Here is a 20734-nt window from a genome sequence, read left to right as displayed (position 1 = left end):
AAGGGCCGCATAAACCAGAGACTTCATCAGAAGAACTAGATGGTACCCGGCTACCACCAATGACCGCTCTGACAGGGCGCACAACAGAGAGTCCCGGATGGAGCAGGAGAAAGGTGGGGTGCAGAACTCAAATTCTAGTAAGAAGACCAGACTTAATGGTCTGACTGAGACTGGAGGAACCACGGATTCTCTATCAGCTCAGAAATAAAACAATTTCCGAGGTCAACTCTTCAGACAGGGATTGGACTGGACTGTGGGACATAAAGTGATACTCATGAGGTGTGTGCCTCTTAGCTCAAGTAGATACAAGAGACTAAATGGGCAGCTCTGTCCGGAGGTGAGATGGGAAGGCAGACAGGGTTAGGAGCTGGTTGAATGGACATGGGGAGTCGGGTGGAAAGAAGGAGTGTGCTGTCACAGTGTGGGGAGAGCAATTAGGGTCACATAACAATGTACGTATAAATTTTTGTATGGGAGACTAACTTGAAATGTAAACATTTAAACTACAACAATAAAAATAAATAGAATCCAATTTAAAAAAAAATCAAGCAAGAAAAAAAGGGAAGAGCACTCCTACTTAATTCAAGAATCACCTATAGTCTATTTATAGCCTGTTGCTGTCAAGTCAATTTCGACTCATAGCAACCCTGTAGGACAGAGCAGAACTGCCCCATAGGGTTTCCACAGAGCGGCTGGTGGATTCGAACTGCCAATCTTCTCATTAGCAGTCATAGTTGTTAACCACCGCGCCATGAGCTGGAATCTACTTGACAGCAACGGTTTTTTTTTTTTTTTTGTTATCTACAGCAGTCTTTTGGAAGCCATCTCATCCATTATATATTTCTGATACAGAAAAGGAGTCTTCCTAAACTCAAGATCAAAGTCTATATTTCCCCACTCTTGAAGAATATATAATTCCTAGTCCATTGCTGAACTTAAATTCTCTCTCACCAAGAAAAAGCGATGGAAGATGCTGCACATTTTCAGAGAACATCTTCTCTTCAAGAGGAATATCAAAATTCATTCTCCAAGAAGGACTTCCTTGACCAATCCTGTCCCACACTGAACATTCCTGATTTATACCTGCACAACACTTATAGGGGTATTTTTTAAAAAAACTATGCTGACCCTTTTATTCATTTATTAATTTTTCTTAGCACTGTCTCTACAATTGTTGTTAGTTGCTGTCAAGGTGGCTCCGACTCATGGTGACCTTATCTATAACAGAACATAAAAGTTGCCTGGTCCTGTACCAACTCCATGATCGTTGATATGTTTGAGCCCATTGTTGCAGTTACTGTGTTAATTCAACTCATGAGGGTTTCCTAATTTTTGCTGACCTTCTTCTAACTTTATCAAACATTATGTCCTTTTCTAGCAACTGGTCTTTCCTCAAGACGTGTCAAAGTAAGAGAGCCAAAGTCTCACCATACTTGTTTATAAGGAGCATTCCAGTTGTATTTCTTGTAAGACTGATTTGTTTTTGTTTCTGGCAGCCCCAAACTCCCCCTGCCCCCAACAGGCCATCAAATTTGTCATTTTAAGTCCCCAATCTTGCACTCTAAACTCTCCAAATAAGAATGACTTCTCTACCATGGCCTCCAGCAGACTGAGTCCAGTACAACTAGATGATGCCAGGCTACCATCACTGACTGCTCTGACAGGGATCACAAGAGAGGGTCCGGGACAGAGCTGGAGAAAAACGTAGAATAAAATTCTAACTCACAAAAAAAGACCAGACTTTCTGACCTAACAGAGACTGGATAAACCCTGAGAATATAGCCTCCAGATAACCTTGTAGCTCAATAATGAAGTCACTCCCAAGGTTCACCCTTTAGCCAAAGATTAGACAGGCCCTTAAAACAAAACAAGACTAATGGGGCACAACAGCTCAGGACAAGGACTAGAAGGCAGGAGGGGACAGGAAAGCTGGTAATAGGGAACCCAAGGTCGAGAAGGGAGAGTGCTGACATGTCGTGGGGTTGTTAACTAATGTCATAAAACAGTATGTGTACTGTTTAATAAGAAACTATCTGTTCTGTAAACTTTCATCTAAAGTACAATAAAAAAAAATTTTTTTTTTAAAAAAAAGTATGACTTCTATTTCAGAGGCAATACAAAGAAAAGCCTGAACTCCACTTTTTTTCTTTCCTCTTTCAAATATCTTCTACCACAAACCAGGAGTCAGAAGAGGAGGATTCAGGCACAAGCTGAGTCACTAACTGTGGCCAAAGGGGGCTGGACTCACCGATCCCCAAGTTCCTTTAGGCTCACAAATCTGATGAACCCTTTTCATAACTGTACACTTTGCCTTCCTCTACTAATTTTTTTTTTGGGGGGGGGGCAGAGAATGCAAGATGTTTATTTCTTTTTTGAAAAACAGTATTTTATTGTGTTTAAGGTGAAAGTTTACACAGCAAATTAGGTTCCCATGTAACAATTTCTGCCCAAATTATTCAGTGATATTGTTACATTTTTCACAATGTGTCATCAGTCTCATTCATTCTCCTTTCTGGTTCTACCATTTCCAGTACTCTAGTTTCCCTGTCCCCTTACCTTCTCATCTTTGCTTTAGAGTAATTTTTGACCATTTGGTCTCATACAGATGATTTTTTAAAGAAGTTCATTACTCACGGGTGATATTCTTTATGAGTCAATCTGTTATTTAGCCAGAAAGGTGACCTCAAGGGATAATTTCAGTTAAGGTTTAAAAAGTATCTTAGGGTGATAGTCTCGGGGAGTCTTCTAGTCTCAACCAGTCCAGTAAGTCTGGACTTTTTGAGTTCTGTTCCACATTTTTCTCCTGTTCTATGAGGATCCATCTATTGTGGCTCTGATCATCCTCCACTAATTTCTTCCTTCTTTTCTCAAACATGCATAGGCCTCCTCCATTAAAAAAAAAAAAAAAAAACACCAAAATTCCTCCTCCTCACTGCTGTTCTACTTCTCTCCTCCATTTACTTCCAAATTTCCTAAAATTGAGTGACAGACTAAAGCCACAGCTCTTACTTGTTTACCATTTAATTTCTCTTTAACTCATAAAATTTGGTTTCTTCTCTTCTCACTCTAATGAAATGGCACTCTTTAAACACCACTAAGAAGCTTTTTAAAATTCTTTTTTAATTATGGAAAATTTTCCAACATATAATAAACAGAATAGTATAAATGAACCCCTATATGCCTATCACCTAGCTTTAACGGTTATTGACATTCTGCCATTCCTGTTTCATCTATAAGGCCCATTCTCCACCCCTATTAGATTATTATTAGTTTACAATGTTTTCAGGTAAAAAATGTACAAACATCATAATACACAAATTTTTGCGGCACAATTGTGGCAAATAGATTCACCTGTGTAACCTATGCCCTTAGCAGATAACGAACATCTCCATCTCCCCCAGAATTGTCCCTCCTCTTTAATTCATTCTTAACAAAACAAATCCAGTTAACTTTTCTCAATTATTGCGCTCCTTAACTTTTTGGCAGCATCTGACATTACTGATCACCCCTTTTTTTTGAAATTCCCTTCTTAATTTCTGTGATACAAAAGTATTCCAATTCATCTGCAAGACACGTCAGTTTTACTTCCAAAATACACCTCAAGTCTGCCTTTTCTCCATTTCCAATGTCACCACACTGATCTAGCCCACCATCTTCTCTCTCACCTGAGCAACTACCACTGCCTTCTCACTGGTCTCCCTGCTTCCACTTTTGCCCCTCTCCAATCCATTCTCCACACAGCAGCCAGAATGATCTTTTAAAAATGCAAATCATATCAAGTTACTCCCCAACTTAACAGCCTTCCATAGCTTCCTAGTGTATGTAGAAGAAATCTATACTCTGTACCATGCACTTCAAGGCCCTGCAAGGACTCTTCCTCCCTCTCCAACCTTACACCACCACATGGCCACACAGGTCTTCCAACAGTTCTTGAACGAGGTCAAGAATGTTTGCAGCTGTTTCCTCTGTCTAGAACACTGTTCTTCCAGTTCCTTACAGAGCTGGCTGCCTTGTCCTTTAGCCCACAGCTAAAATGTCATCTTCTCAGAGACGCCTTCCTTGACTAACCTATGCTTGTCCTCCCAGTCTCCCTATATTACATTATTTTATTTGTTTCTTCATAGTATTTACCATAATCTGTAATCACTGAATTTATTTATGTTTATTTATTTTGTGTCTCTCACTAGAATGTAACCACCTTGAGAGGGTAGGGACCATGTCTTTTTGGTTCACTGTTATATTCCGAGTCCAGCACATAACAGGTAACTCAAGAATTATTTATATTAAAAAATGAATAAATTTAGGTCAAAATCATTCCTCAAAACCAGATACCTTTCCTGACTTACTTCTATTAATACCAAAAAACCAAACCTTTTGTTTCTGAGTCAATTCCAACTGATAGCGACCCTACAGGACAGAGTAGAACTGCCCTATAGAGTTTCCAAGGAGTGGCTGGTGGATGAGAACTGCCGACATTTTGGTTAGCAACCAAGCTCTAAACCACTGCGTCACCAGGGCTCCATTTCTGTTAACAGGCATCCATAAATTATGCCACCATAATACTAACTATAATAATATCTTGCATTAAGGTCAAATCATTCCAAATATAATAAGGTTTTAAAGAAAGAGAAACATAAGAATGAAAAAATAAAATAAAAACTTGAATTAAACCAAGACCGACAGAGTTGAGGTTATGATCTAATTTCTGAAAACAGAAGCATCTACTTACTGCAAGTATAAAAAGAATGTTCTTTTATTCTTTCATATAATTGATTCTAAACTGATACTGTTCAGTAATTAAAAAATCCAGAAAGAAAGTGGAAACTGAGCTTACGTCATAATAAATTATTTTATATTGGCCTAATTACATGCTTGCCAAGCAATCTTCCAATTTTAACTTAGCTTCCCAGGGAAAGAATGTACTAGCCAAAGGATCTAAGAATCCAGTCTTTAACATTACATTTCATTATAGATTAATAAATTAGGATTCTGAGGGGCATGTGTATCTTGTGCGTGAGTGTGTGCGTTTGTATCGTGGGTGGCCTGGGTGTATGTCTCTGTGTTTGTTTTTTAGGGGGGATTCCTAGAGTATGTGTGTGTTTGTGCATCTCACAGGTTGAGACTAACCCTAAGTGAGACTCAGGATCTAGATGAGTCTCCTGAACAGTCTATAGGCTTCTGTTTTGGCTACTGAAAGAAAGAAGATATCTGGTTAGATGGGAAAAAAACAAAAACAAAAACAAGAGGACTGAACAGTATCTCTCCCTGCATCCATGAACCAGATCACAAGCCTGTAGAGAAAGGGCAGTTTTCATGAGGAACCCTGAGACTGAGGACACAAGCCTGCTGCTCTGAGGCCCAGCTCACAAAGTGCAACAGAGCTGGGGAGGGTGTGGCTTCTGTGACACTTGCTGAAGCACAACAGGAGGCCAACAGGCAGTGAGGACTGGCCTGATGGAAACCCAGTGACCTTTCGACACCTCTCCACTTTTGCTCTGCTGAAGGAATAAGGGCTCCCACTGAGAGCACCGACAGCAGTGGCAACAGAAAAGGACCTCAGGTGGATTCAGGACAGCAGATAATGCTGTGGGTGCTGGAGCTGCTTCATGCAGCAGCTCCCAGGAACAACCCGAGACAATTTTGAGTGGAGAAAGAGGGAAGGGAAGGTGCTACCAAAGATCCTACAGACAGGGCAGAGTAAGGGCCAAGGAAATTCAGGGCATGGAGCCAGATATCAACAGAGACACAGATAAACGCATAGACAGCTATTTATATATAGGTTTTAGCTTGAAAAACCAAATGGAACAAATTACCATTTTACAGTCTGTAACAGAAAAATGTCTAAAACATTACCAGTTGACTGTCTCTGTGCAGCAAGAATAAAGGAGATGCTTTTACTTTTTACCTTATATACTTTTGATTTAATTTTTATAAGATGAATATATAATTTTCATAATACAATTTTAGAAGATACAGTGCTAGCCTTCTTAAAAATGAATCATAACATTCTCTGTGAATTCAGCAAAATTTGTTTTAGATTTGTCATACAGAATAATAAAAATGTATATTTCAGAAGAAAAAAAATCTCCTCAATCTTAGGTTAGGTTGTAATTTAAATCACTCTAACTTCCAAATTCACCTAAAACAAAACACTCCCTCTACTCATCCATTGCCTCTGCTGTTTCATTTCTACTCAAATAGTTTGCACCTTTAGTAAGTTACTGACCTTGGAGCTGCTTTCTTCCGATATTTCTCCCTCATTGGTTTGCATGGGAGTAGACTGTGCAAAACTCCGCAGAAACACACAAATACTGCCTGAAAGAGATAAGAAAAGGTATATATCTAATTCTGTGCAAAAATTTGTTTTTTTCAAAGACTTAGATTGAAATTCTGTCACCGAGGCTAAAGATACTGTAAAACATTTACCTTAATAAGTAACTTAGCAGTGTTTAAGTGGGTATGTATACATGTATATATGTTTGTATGTATATATACATATATATATACATATACATATTTATAGGTAAGAAGGAAGAAGGGAGAGAGGGAAGGAATTTTCCCACGTTTGCGAAGGAGGATGGTAAGGAAAGGCTTCTTGGGATATTAAATAGCTCTAGATTTTTTCCTCCATTTTATTTGGCTTTTGGCAGAGGTGATACTGAAAATATTAATAATTTACACAGCAGACACCGACCTGTAAGAAGGGACCCAACCAAGCAAAGAAGTCGACCAGTTGTTATGCCATTCCAGGTCAAACTGCCTGGATATTAGGCTAGGATACTGGAATTGGTTAGGTATTTTGGGTTTATAATTTGTGTTCAGCATTCTTGGTATTTTATAACATGAAATGAAGATGCACTCAAAATGATTGATTCTACTTCTTTTATTTTAAGAAAATTTGCTTAATAAACTAAATGTCAATTTCTTTTTATATGAGAACAGGCTTATAGGGCAAGACAATAAAAAGTAATTTTTTTTCTCTAAGAATAAAATGATTCAAGCAAAAGTTTGTTAAAATTTTATGAATTAAAATGTACCCAAAGAAAACAACTAAAGATTTAGCAACATTTAAATAAATTCACTAAACATGTAATTGCTAAGGAATACTTACTCAAATAAACACAAAACAAATCTCTACTATAAGACAGTTAAGATTATTTTAAAACTTTTCAAATACTTTAAAAAGTATACTAGCTACAAAATGTAAAAGCTAAAGTGCTTGATAAGTATCCCTTTCTTGTGCAAAGAAATCCCTTAATGAGTGCAGCAGCTTGGGGAGCCTGGTGGTCTGGTTCTCGAGAAGGCTTCCCAATAACCTGCCACAAGAACTGAGGCCAAAAGGCACTTCTGTTTCCTCATCTGTTGTGGCGAGGGAGGGTGAACAAAGAGGGAGTATCAAAGTATCCACTGTCATCCGTCCTCCCCTACTCCCCACCCTTAAGGCTTTAACCAAGGCTGTTGCGCCTACACACACTTCTTAAATCCATCATCTTTTCCCAAGATCCTACCCATTCTTCAAAGCCCAATTCAAATCCTACACCTTCTCTACTTCCCCAATCCTCAATTTTCCAACTTGTTGGAATAGAAACAATTAAGGGAGGCTAACAAAGGACACTGAACCTCCCAGCAGATAGCCACAGTGGGGACCTTACCATTGCTAGCCCCAAAAGGGCAAGGGGAAGGAACCGAGACTGGATCCTGGAGAGACTTGTAGCTGTAACTGAGATGGACAGACCAGAGTGCTTATTTGTTGTGAGACCTTGAGAAAGTTACTTAATTTGTCTGAGTCTCAGTTTCCCTATTGAAATTTGGGGATAACAGTTATTCTGAGGATTAAGTGATAATAGATTTGTACATACTAGGTGTTCAGTAAGTACACGTTGATGGCCAACTCACAAAGCATCTTTGACTCTTAATTCTTATTCTCCCTTTTGTCTCTACTCCATTTCCACTTGAATGTGTTATATAAAAGAAGAATGTTTCTTCCCTTCTCCTGCAGTTTCACTCCTGGCACCTCTTCACTGGTCATATACTCCACCTCAGAGGTACAGGATCTTTCTAAACAAGTGAGTTTGGAAGGAGAAAAAAGGTATATGCAAGGTTCTCTTCATTTTGGAAGCCAGCTGCCGCCAAGGAGCAAGCATTCTCCTCCTCTGGCATTCATAAATGTGGCAGAGGGGGGACCTCATAACTACCTGTGATGAGGTAAGTTTGTAGAATTCTGAGATTCGGTGTTCAGACGTTCACTTGCCTGTAGATAAAAGCCACATTCTCCAATACAGCTTTATTAGTAATAGAGGTGATGCGATGGGCTCTCATACTCTTTTATTTCTCTATTGGTGTAGAACTCAGGCAAGAGAACAGGAGTGCTATTTACTGAGCCTTTCAAAGATCCTAAGATTTGGTGCATGGGTCTGGAATTTTGAAAAACAGAAAATTCGAGGGCATAAAATCCAGGAGGAATTTTTGCAGCATCTGTTGAGGATAGGACTTTGGGCCTTGGACTTTAGCGAGGGAGCAAAGTGTTTTGACCTCAGCAGTCTGTAGAGGTTTACATTAGGCCACGTGAGTTTTTACAGTTGTGCCCTAGCTTTCAACTACTGAGGTTCAGCTTCAGGCTTATAAATCATAGGCCCACAGTTAAGGAAGACTGAAGAAGAACTGATGCCTTTGAATTACGGTATTGGTGAAGAATACTGAATATACCATGGACTGCCAGAAGAACGAACAGATCTGTCTTGGAAGAAGTACAGCCAGAATGCTCCTTAGAAGCAAGGATGGTGAGACTTTGTCTCACGTACTTTGGACATGTTATCAGGAGGGATCAGTCCGTGGAGAAGGACATCATGCTTGGTAAATTAGAGGGTCAGGGAAAGACAGGAAGACCTTCAAGGAGATAGACTGACACAGTGGCTGCAACGATGGGCTCAAGCATAGCAATGATTGTAAGGATGGCACAGGATCTAGAAATGTTTTGTTCTGTTATACAGAGTTGCTGTGAGTTAGAACCAACTTGACAGCACCTAACAACAAGTGACTATAGTTATGGCGACTTTGTCTTCAGGTAAGTGGCTATATGTATAGAGACAAGGCTGCATGCTCTAGGCACATAAGCCTCAACAAAGGCTTGGGGGCTTTCAGGTCTGGGTTTCGTAATAAACAAGCCATAGGTGGTGGCAGTGGCGGTGGTGATATTGAAAGTTTGGTTAAACATCAGCTGTGCAGATGGCCTTGGTGTACATGGGCCACACTGGTCTAATAAGCAAATACCAGCTGTGCTGGCCTCAGCAAAGGTAAGAGGGCATTAGCAGGCTTGAGCAGCTTCATCCTACAGAAGGCTGCTGTTTGACCTTGAATTACGCAGGAATAGCTTTTCCTAAGCAGGCACTGCTGAGGCCAAGATTAGACTTTAAGGAAAAGAGACTCTCTTCATACAGGCCTCGTAGCCTATAGAGAGAGGAACAATTATTTGCTGCATGTAAACTGCAAGGCAGCTGAATTTCAAACAGTACATGCATTATAAAACCGGTGAAGTACTAGGTTTAAATTGTTTGTGCTAGGCTAGATAGGCAATTCAAATGGGAAATGGAAATTAAGGGGTTTCTGATTCTACCTCACATAAGTAAGGAAGGGAGGAGGGAAGGGGAGACAGCAGGAGAAAGAGGGAGAGGAAGCCCATATAAGACTTGGTAATGGGCTGCCACCACTGTGAATGCTTGGTGCAAAAAAGCAGTAATGTTTCAAATATTAATCTCTAAAAGAGAAGACAGTATGCATCGGTAGATTTTTCTGCATATATGGTAGAGGCAGTGTTCCAAATTTAACCTCCTGCTGGGCGGTTTTTCCACATCGGGTGCAAACCTCCAAGTCATGCGTTCTGGACACTGGCATGGACTAATTGGCATCTTGGTGAGGGTAAAACCAAGACAGCCTCCGCCTATCCTCCTTCCCTCAGAGACCAGTAAGTTTTTGCTACGGTCTTTGGCAAGTCTGAGTTCTGTGTTCTGGGAACATAACTTTACCAGAAATAACTGCTCTTGGGCTGGAGGTAGGCTTACTTTCTGAATTTGGTAGTTGTGGGGACAGGGCTGAAATAATTTTATCCCTGGAGCTCACATAATTTATATACTGTTGTGATCCATTTAAAATCTTCTGGGGACAATATCTATTTTGCCCACCAATGGTCCCAAGAGAATACCTGAGAACAGTGGGGGGAGTAGGGGATTGTCCTCATAAAAGTGAGGACAGGACTATTCTGACTCACCACCTCTCCCCTAAACAGGATAGGCATATCCCTGACCTAGACTCACTGGTTAAGACCAATGTCTTCACCAACAAAAGCTGGGGAATGTTAGAAGTTTTCCTCCCTACTCTTGATGCTTCATCTCTTAGTTTAATATTCCTGTCCTCATCACACCTCTGACTCATGCTGTCAGGGGTGAAGTGACTTAAATGAATAGCGAGTATGGAAGGAGACCCTGGGCTTGACTAGTCCAGCCCTTTCCTCTCCCCTTGTTCTTGGGAGTACCTGCTGTTCCTTCCCTCTTCTAGGAGGCAGGTCTATCCCAGACTAGTACTGCTATTTAGATGAAAATAAACTGGAGAGGAGAACCAGTGGTGCTAAAGCTGTCATCTGATGATTTGACAACATAAGCATTTAATTTCTGCTTCAACACATCATTCCACCTCAGACCTGCCACTAGTTCACCATATGTGGTAAGTGATGGATAGTCGTGACTACCATAGTGCTCAGGACACAGAGGACAGGACTGGACAAATGTTATTGACTAAACAGGAGTAATGTAATACAGCATCTGTGCCAGGTCTTCTATGAGTGTGTTAGGTGCCAAAGAGTCAGTTTCAGCTCATAGTGACCCCATGTACCACAGAACGAAACACTGCCCAGTCCTGCGCCATCCTCACAATCCCTGCTATGCTTGAGCTCACTGCTGTCAACCCATCTCCTTGAGAGTCTTCCTCTTTTGCTGACCCTCTACTTTACCAAGCATGATGTCCTTCTGCAGGGACTGGTCCCTCCTGATAACACATTCAAAGTATGTGAGATGAAGTCTCGCCATCCTTGCTTCTAAGGAGTATTCTGGCTGTACTTCTTCCACGACCGATGTGTTCTTCTGGCAGTCAATGGTACATTCAATATTCTTTGCCAACAACATAATTCTATAAAGGCTGGCAAACACATTCCTATTTTCAAAGCCCTCCAGGATCCAGCCCTCACCTGTCTCTCCAGCCTCCTCTGCCAGGTCTCTGTGTTTCCTTTGTTCTGGCCACAATGAACTACTTAAAGCTTTGCAAACACGCCAGATTGTCTCAGGTTTTCATGTTTTGTTCATATTACTCCCTCTGCCTTGTCCTCCCCTGGTACAACAGTAGAATGAGCTTGGGTTTTGAAGGCACAGAATCATTATTCACTATCATTTATTAGCTATGTAATCTTAGACAAGTTACTTAACTTTCTAATCCTCAGTATTTTCATCCATAAAACTGGACAGGAGGAGGTGTTATAAGGATTAAACTAAATAATGTATGTAGAGCCCTTAGCAAGGTGTCCAGGAGCAGCCATGAGGCACTAAAAAAGTTAGCTCCTTTCCAAGGATCCTCAAAGGGTTTACAGACAGTAAAGAAGACAGATACAAGTAAATAGCTATAATGCAAAATAATAAATGCTTTATTACTGTAATAATAGTTGGCATTCTTAGAACACAGATGAAAAAGAAATTTTGCCCAAGGCTCCCTAGAGAAGGGGACAATAGCAAAGATACCAAAAAAAAAAAAAAAAAAAGAACATATAGATAGTTGCATTCCTCTCTCCTCTTCCAAACTCTAAGGAAAGAAGAAAAGCATTGACCAAGGTACAAAGCTGTGAAAAAGTAGGATCTATCTGGCAAACAGAAAATGGTTGGGTAAGGATTACAGATAAGGAATCATTAAAAGACATCAGAAATGTGGTTTGGAATTAGGTTTTGAAGGAGTCTGTAGGATAACATCTGTAGCAACTTGGAGCCATGAGCACTGTTTAAGCAAAGGCGTGACATGAGTACATCTATAGTTTTGAAAGCTCACTCTGGCATTTATGTGGGCTACAAACTGGAGCAGGGAAGTACCAGAGGCTCAGAAGCTGGGAATATACTCACATAAAACTATGGAATTGTAATTTCTAATAACTAACTTCTGGTACTGGCCATTCTGAATCAGACAATGACATGATCTACTATGCCGGGAATGACAAATTGAAGAGGAATGGCATCGTGTTCATCATCAAAAAGAACATTTCAAGATCTATCCAGAAGTACAATGCTGTCAGTGATAGGATAATATCCATACGCCTATAAGGAAGACCAGTTAATACAAATATTATTCAAATTTATGTGCCAATCACTAAGACAAAAAATGAAGAAATTGAAGATTTTTACCTATTTCTGCAGTCTATAATTGATCAAATATGTAATCAAGACATATTGATAATTACAGGTGATTGAAATGCAAAAGCAGGAAACAAAGAAGAAGGGATCAGTAGTTGGAAAATATGGCTTTGGTGACAGAAACGACTCTGGAGATCACATGATAGAATTTTGCAAGATCAATGACTTCTTCACTGCAAATACCTTTTTTTCAACAACATGAACGGCAACTATACACACGGACCTCGATGGATAGAATACACAGGAATCAAATGAACTACATCTATGGAAAGAGACTATGGAAGAGCTTAATATCATCAGTCAGAACAAGGCCAGGGGCCGACTTCAGAACAGACCATCAATTGCTCCTATGCAAGTTCAAGCTGAAGCTGAAGAAAATTAGAACAAGTCTATGAGAGCCAAAATACAACCTTGACTTATCCCACCTGAATTTCGAGACCATCTCAAGAATAGATTTGATGCACTGAACACTAATGACTGAAGATCAGAAGAGTTGCAGAATGATATCAAGGACATCATACATGAAGAACAAACCAAACCAAACCCATTGCCATCGAGTCGATTCCAACTCATAGTGACCCTACAGGGCAGAGTAGAACTGCTCTATAGGGTTTCCAAGGAGCAGCTGGTGGATTTGAACTACCGACCTTTTGGTTAACAGTCGTAGCTCCATACATGAAGAAAGCAAGAAGTAATTAAAAAGACAGGAAAGAAAGAAAAGACCAAAATGGATATCAGAAAAGATTCTGAAAGTTGCTCTTTAACATAGAGTAGCTAAAACAAAAGGAAGAAACGATGACGTAAAAGAGCCAAACAGAAGATTTCAAAGGGTGGCTCGAGAAGACAAGTAAAGTATTATAATGACATGTGCAAAGACCTGGAATTTAGAAGACCAAAACGGAAGAATATGCTTGGCATTTCTCAAGCTGAAATAACTGAGGAAAAAATTCAAGCCTCGAGTTTCGCAATTGAGGAATTCCACGGGGAAAATGTTAAATGATGCAAAAGGCATCAAAAGAAGATGGAAGGAACACACAGAGTCACTGTACCAAAAAGAACTGGTCGACGTTCAACCATTTCAGGAGGTAGCATATGATCAAGAACCCACTGTAGTGAAGGAAAAGGTCCAAGCGGCACTGACGGCACTGGTGGAAACCAAGGCTCCAAGGGATTGACAGAATACCAATTGTGATCTTTCAACAAACAGATGCCACGCTGGAGGTGCTCACTTGTCTATGCCAAGAAATTTGGAAGACAGCTACCTGGCTGGAAGAGATCCATATATGTACCCATTCCAAAGAAAGGTGATCCAACAGAATGCAGAAATTATCAAACAATATCATTAATAGCACACACAAGTAAAATTTGGCTAAAGATAATTCAAAAGCAGTTGCAGTAGAACATCAACAAGGAACTGTCAAAAATTCAAGCTGGATTCAGAAGAGGACGTGGGACAAGGGATTACACCGCTGATGTCAGATGGATCATGGCTGAAAGCAGAGAATACCAGAAAGATGTTTACCTGTGTTTTATTGACTATGCGAAAGTATTCGACTGTGTGAATCATAACAAATTATATATAACACTGAGGAGAATGGGAATTCCAGAACATTTAATTGTGCTTATGAGGAACCTGTACTTAGATCAAGAGGCAGTCGTTTGAACAGAACAAGGGGATACTGTGTGGTTTGAAGAAACGTATGTGTCAGGGTTATTCAATCTGTATGCTGAGCAAATAATCCAAGAGGCTCGATTATATGAAGAAAAACGCTGCATGAGAATTGAGGAAGGCTCATTAACAACCTGCGTTATGCAGATGATACAACCTTGCTTGCTGAAAGTGAAGAGGACTTGAAGCACTTACTGATGAAGACTACAGCCTTCAGTATGGATTATACCTCAACATAAAGAAAACAAAAATCCTCAAAAGACTGAAGTTGTCAAGGATTTCATTTTACTTGGATCCACAATCAATGCCCATGGAAGCAGCAGTCAAGAAATCAAAGGACAAACTGCTTTGGGCAAATCTGCTGCAAAAGACCTCTTTAAAGTGCTGAAAAGCAAAGACGTCACCTTGAAGACTAAGGTGAGCCTGACCCAAGCCACAGTATTTTCAATTGCATCATATGCATGCAAAAGCTGGACGATGAATAAGGAAGACTGAAAAAGAAATGATGCCTTTGAACTGTGGTGCTGGAGAAGAAAACTGAATATACCATGGACTGCCAAAAGAACAAACAAATCTGTCTTGGAAAAGTACAACCACAATGCTTCTTAGAAGCAAGGATGGCTAGACTATGTCTTACATACTTTGGACATGTTATCAGGATGGAGCAGTCCCTGGAGAAGGACATCAAGCTTGATAAAGTAGAAGGTGAGTGAAAAAGAGGAAGACCATTAAGGAGACAGGCACAGGAGTTGTAACAATGAGCTCAAACATAACAATGATTGTGAGGATTGCGCAGGACCGGGCAGTGTTTCATTCTGTTGTACACAGGGTCGCTATGAATCAGAACCTATTCTAAGGCATCTAAAAACAATAACAACAAGCTTTATATGTTGATGCACCAAATTCAATGTCAGTATCAACGTAAATACAAAACCACTCATGACTGTGGAGTCGATTCCGAATCACAGCTACCCTACAGGACAGTGCAGAACTGCCCCATCGGGTTTCCAAGGAGCAGCTGGTGGATTCAAACTGCTGACCTTTTGGTTGGCTGCCAAACTCTTAACCAATGTACCACCAGGGCTTCAATCTAAATATAAGTGCTTTTTAGGAGACCAGTGTGCATGTATAATCAAAGTAGGGAAGCAAAGGGCTGAGGTGATGGCCACTTTAAATATTCTTCTATAAGAACTCTGGAAAGGAGCAATAGCATCAGAATATACATTTTTCTTTTTTAAGATGAAGACTCTCGTTTCTTTGTCAATACATGGTGGATATAATTTTTAAAAACTTACCTGTGACAGTATCCTGGGGCAACACAAGCCCGTGAAGATGAGTCTAGGCTACATTCAGTGCAAAAAACCAAAACCCTGAAAAGAGAGAAAAATCACAATGAGCTGCACACTCATAACAAGATGCTATGGGAAGCAGCGGCACCCAAGCTCTGAATTCAAGCACTGTTATGGATTGAAATGTATCCCCCAAAAGGTATTTTGACGTCCTAACCTCAGGTACTTGTGAATGTGACCTTATTTGGAAACAGGCTTTTTAAAGATATTATCAGTTAACAGAAGATCATAATGGAATAGGGTAGGTCCTAATCAAATACAACTGGTATTGTTATAAGAAGAGGAGAAGAGACACAGAGATAGATACAGAGAGAAGACAGTCACATGAAGACAGAGACAGAGATTGGAGTCATGCATCTATAAGACAAGGAACACCAAGGACCGCTGGGAACCACCAGAAGCTAGGAGAGAGGCATGGAACAGATTCTGCCTCAGAGTCCTCAGAAGGAATCAACACAAGTCAACCCCCTTATTTTGGTCTTCTAGCCTCCAGAACTGTGAGACAATAAACTTCTGTTGTTTCAAATCCTAGGAAACTTAATACTGGCAGACGTCACCTCACATACCTTGGACATGTTATCAGGAGGGATCAGTCCCTGGAGAAGGACATCATGCTTGGTAAAGTAGAGGGTCAGCGAAGAAGAGGAAGACCCTCAAGGAGATGGATTGACACAGTGGCTGCAACCACTGTAAGGATGGCATAGGACCGGGCAGAGTTTTGTTCTGTTGTATGTGGGGTTGCTATGGGCTGGAACCAACTGGACGGCACCTAACAGCACCAACAGTATGAATCCAAGCTCTTCCATTTACCAGCTACTCTCCCTTCGGCCAATGGCCTAACCTCATAAGGCCATGACTTTCTCATCTAACACTGGGAACAATAACAGCATCTTCCTCACAGTGTTGCTTGAAGCTTAAAACTAGACAGTAGGAGGTATTATAATGATTAAATTAAATAATGCATGTATAGCCCTTTGCAAGAAGCAGCCGACAGTGCAGGTTAGGGCATCACACACACGCTCAATAAAGGCAAGCAGCTGTTAACAGCACCACTATCTACCCAGGTGCTCGGGTTAAAATCCTAGATTCATCCTGGATTTCTCTCCCTACACCAGCATCCTTGTATAAGGGCTCAGCAAGTCTTCTCATTTCTGCTTTCAAAATATGTATCTCAGATCCACCCAAAATTCATTTCTATTGCGGTCATCATTTCTCACTTGTGGGAGCCTCTTAACTGGTTCCCCTGGTCCCATTCATGCCCCTCCCCAATCCAATCCCACATAATGTCTGGAATGACAAAATCAAACAGAATTATAGCAAGTTGCTAATAAATACAGTAACTATTTATTTAATGATGAACTGTTTAATTGTGCATGTGTGTGTACGTGTATGAAATGACAGCCATTTTGGTGAAAATACACATAACAAAACACATACCCATTAATCAGTTTCTACACGTACAATTCAATAACATTGGTTACATTCTTCATTTTGTGTCACCATTCTCACTATCTATGCTCATATTGTTTCACCACCATTGGCTTAGACTCACTTACCCCTAAACTTCTCACCTATGATTTAGAGTTGCTGTTGATAATTTTATCTCATGTAAGTAATTCTTTAAAATAGTGTAAAGCTCAAAGCTCATGTCAAATGTTCTTTACTAAATTTAGCTCAATAGTTGTTTAGTTTAAAGACGATTTAAGGGGATAATTTTAGTTCATGGTTCAAAGACTTCCCAGAGTGACAGTTTCAGGAGTTCCTTCCAGTCTAAGCAGGACCAGTAAAGTTTGGGTTCTGTAAGAATTTGAAATTCTGCTGTACATTTTATTCCCTTTGGATCAGGATTCATCTATTGTTTCCTCCATGAGAACAGTCAGTAATGGTAGGTGGGCACCATCCAGTTCTTCTGGTCTCATGGCTAAGGAGGCAGTAGTTCATGGTGGCAGTTAGACCTGCAGTCCAGTTCCGTCTCTGCTTCCTAGGTCTCCTTCTTCCTCTGCTGCTCCAGATGAATAGAGACTGATTGTTGTATCTTGGATGGCCCCTCACAGTCTTTTAAGACCCCAGGCACTACTCACTGAACTAGGGAGTGGAACAGTAATTCTGAAAACAGTATTAAGCCAAATGACTAGACAATTCCACAAAGCTATGACCCTGTACCTTCAAACCAAAGAACTAAGCCCATGGGGTGTTTGGGTGTTTGAATGTATGCAAGTATTAACAACAACTTTCACCTCTCTCTCTCTCTGTTTTGTTTTAGTTTGCTGTTACTGCTGTAGAATTAGAAATAATACAAATATTTGCCATTTTGCCCTTTTTCTGGTGTGGAATTTAGTGATATCAGTTACACTCGCCAAGTTGTGCAACCATTACCCTTAATCAATGCCCATTTTCCCATCACCGTAGATAGACCATAAACATAGAACCACTACTTCCCAGAGAATTAGCCCCTCTCTCCCTCCTTCATCCCACCCTAGGTAACCACTAATAGTCAACGGTGTCTATATAGTTAACTTATTCTTGTCTTTTCATGTAAGTGAGGTCATACAGTATTTGTCCTTTTGTGACTGACTGAATTCACTCAATACAATGTTTTCAAGGTCCATCCACGTGGTAGCATGTATGAGGACTTCAATTCTGTTTAAGGCTGAGTAGTATTCCATTCTACATATGTACCACACTTTGTTTATCCATTCATCTGTTGATGGACACTTAGGTTGTTTCTACCTTTTTGCTACTGTGAATAGTGCTCCAATGAATGGGTGTGCATCATAGATCAGGCTTCTGATGCTGTATCTAAAAAGTCATCACCGAACCCAAGGTCACCTAGATTTTCTCCCATGTTATCGTCTAGAAGTATCACAGTTTTTCATTTTACATTTAGGTCTGTGATCCATTCTGAGTTAATTTTTGTGAAAGGTATAAGGTCTGTGTTTAGATTCATTTTTTTTTTTTGTATGTCGATGTTCAGTTCTTCCAGCACCATTTTTCGAAAAGACTATACTTTTTCAATTGAACTGCTTTTGCTCCTTTGTCAAAGATTACTGTAGTTGACTATATTTGTGTGGGTCTATTTTGGGGCTCTGTATTCTGTTCCACTGATCTGTGTATTCTTTCAGCAATACTATACTGTCTTGATCACTGCAGCTTTACAGTAAGTCTTGCAGTTATGTAACGTCAACCCTCCAATAGTACGTATCTTAACAGACACATTTAGAAGGAGACAATGGACAATTTGATCCTTTGTCTGCTTGGTAGGTGGTCCCAGATGCTTGCCGGTATTCAGTGAAGGGCGTGGGGGAGTTAAAGCAGAGAGATAGGCAGGTGAGAGAAACTGAGCAGTTTTCTAAGCACTCTTGAATCTCGTTTTTACAGAACAGCTTCATTACTTTCTCTGCAGTGCTTATACTCAAAATAAACATAAAAATTAACTCTAAAATCAACATTTGGAATCATCCAACTAGAGTTATCTACAGTACTATTTTCCTTCATAGGTATGGATAATGGCAAATTCCTTCAAAACATCACTTTCAAATGTTTAGACCTATATCATAATCCTACCATCTGATCATGTATAGTGGCAGCAGTCAACTATTTTGAACTATTCCAATTTTCTCAATTGTCTTCCAGAGTAGCCAGACTGGTCTTGAGATTCACAAAGGGGGTGAAGGTTCAGTGAAGCTCTCATTAAATCAACCCAAAAAAACCTATTGCTGTCGAGTGGATTCCTACTTACAGCAACCCCACAGGACAGAGTAGAATTGCCCCATAGGGTTTCCAAGGCTGTAAATCTTCACGGAAGCAGACTGCCGTATCTTTCTCCCACGGTGAGGCTGGGGGGTTTGAACTGCTGGATCTTCTGGTTAGCAGCTGAATGCTTAACCACTGCGCCACCACGGCTCCTCAAATCAACCCCCAGGCCCTGCTAAACTGCAAGTAGACTTCCAGAGTCCCTCCAGAGCCAGGTACCTAACCATAAACTCACAGAATGTGGCCAGAACTGAATCTTTCCTAGGGAATGTAACAAGTTGAAAGAAATACATATTCAATAAACTGTATTTACTTTACTTCACTATTATCACCTCTGATAAGGCAGAGTTTTAATTTTCAAACTTGATTATGTAGCATGATTCTTTTTTAAATTTAATTTTAATTTCAGAAAATGCAAGCCGTATGAATAAAGCCCATGACCACTGTCCCCTTTCCCCTTACTCCCCATCCTTATCTTCTCCCAGGACTCACTACTGTTATCAGTTTGACATCCAGCATAATTCTAGGGATGCAGACTATTAACACTATACTATAAACTTCTAAGTCTCAAATAACACAGAAAACCCTGACTGCCTACATTTTTGGCGAGGGGCCTAACTTAAAGCAAGACGTCAGGAAGAGATGTCTTAAATGAAACAGCAGATGTGAGGAGGGAGCAGAACACCAGCAAGGGGGCTGGGTGGTCTTCTCAGGAGGTGAGCATGGACACCAGGAGACTTGTGGTAGACGGCAGGATACCACATGTCCAGCTCTGTGACCTGGCCCCAGTGGGCAGTACCTATTTAACTAACACAAATAATAACATCAAAAGCCTAAGGAGCACAAGTGGAGGTAGTTCGTCACAAGCAGATGAACGTATTTAGCCACCAATACACGAAAGATCTGCTATTATTTCAAGATCTGTAAATGCTACTTCTGCAGTTTCAGGCCACTTCTACTTTAGTTCAGCACTTTGGAAATTCTGTAAAAATGCTCAAGGCTGTCCATTCCTAAAAACATCCCTTTAATCCTAAAATCTCCTTTAGCTATCCCCTCTTTCCTCTCCTAGTCAAGGTTCTTGAGAAAGCAGTTTATATTTCTGGTCTCCCCATACTTATCACTTATTCCCTTATTATCATCGCAATTTGACTTCTGTCCCTATGAATCCCAGTTTTCAAATACAATGGATACTATTCAATTATTTTTGCCTTAATCTCTCTTTGTTGTTGTTGTTGTTAGGGGCCGTTGAGTCGGTTCCGACTCATATCGACCCTATGTACAACAGAACGAAACCCTGCCCGGTCCTGCACCATCCTCATAACCATTATGCTTGAGCCCACTGTTGCAGCCACTGTGTCAATCCACCTCACTGAGGGTCTTCCTCTTTTTCGTTGACCCTCTACAATACCAAGCATGATGTCCTTCTCCAGGGATTGATCCCTCCTATAACATGTTCAAAGTATGTGAGACGTAGTCTTGCCATCCTCGCTTCTAAGCAGCATTCTGGTTGTACTTCTCCCAAG

At 40.4% G+C, this 20734-nt stretch overlaps 1 long non-coding RNA gene across 3 annotated transcripts in view; it reads right to left on the bottom strand.

Annotated features, from left to right (window-relative positions):
* LOC111820124 (uncharacterized) overlaps positions 1-20734 on the bottom strand; it is a 121385-nt gene that overhangs the window by 27865 nt on the left and 72786 nt on the right. For all 3 annotated transcript variants that reach the window (XR_002823664.1, XR_002823662.1, XR_002823663.1), the window contains exons 2-3: positions 15405-15479; positions 6227-6315 (exon numbers count right to left, since the gene is read on the bottom strand). This is a non-coding gene — a long non-coding RNA (uncharacterized LOC111820124). The remainder of the gene's footprint in view (positions 1-6226; positions 6316-15404; positions 15480-20734) is intronic.

This window comes from Trichechus manatus, unplaced genomic scaffold, assembly GCF_000243295.1.
Source record: "Trichechus manatus latirostris isolate Lorelei unplaced genomic scaffold, TriManLat1.0 scaffold00027, whole genome shotgun sequence".
In the NCBI taxonomy this organism is placed as follows: Eukaryota; Metazoa; Chordata; class Mammalia; order Sirenia; family Trichechidae; genus Trichechus; species Trichechus manatus.
This window is presented reverse-complemented; position numbering and strand designations above follow the sequence as displayed.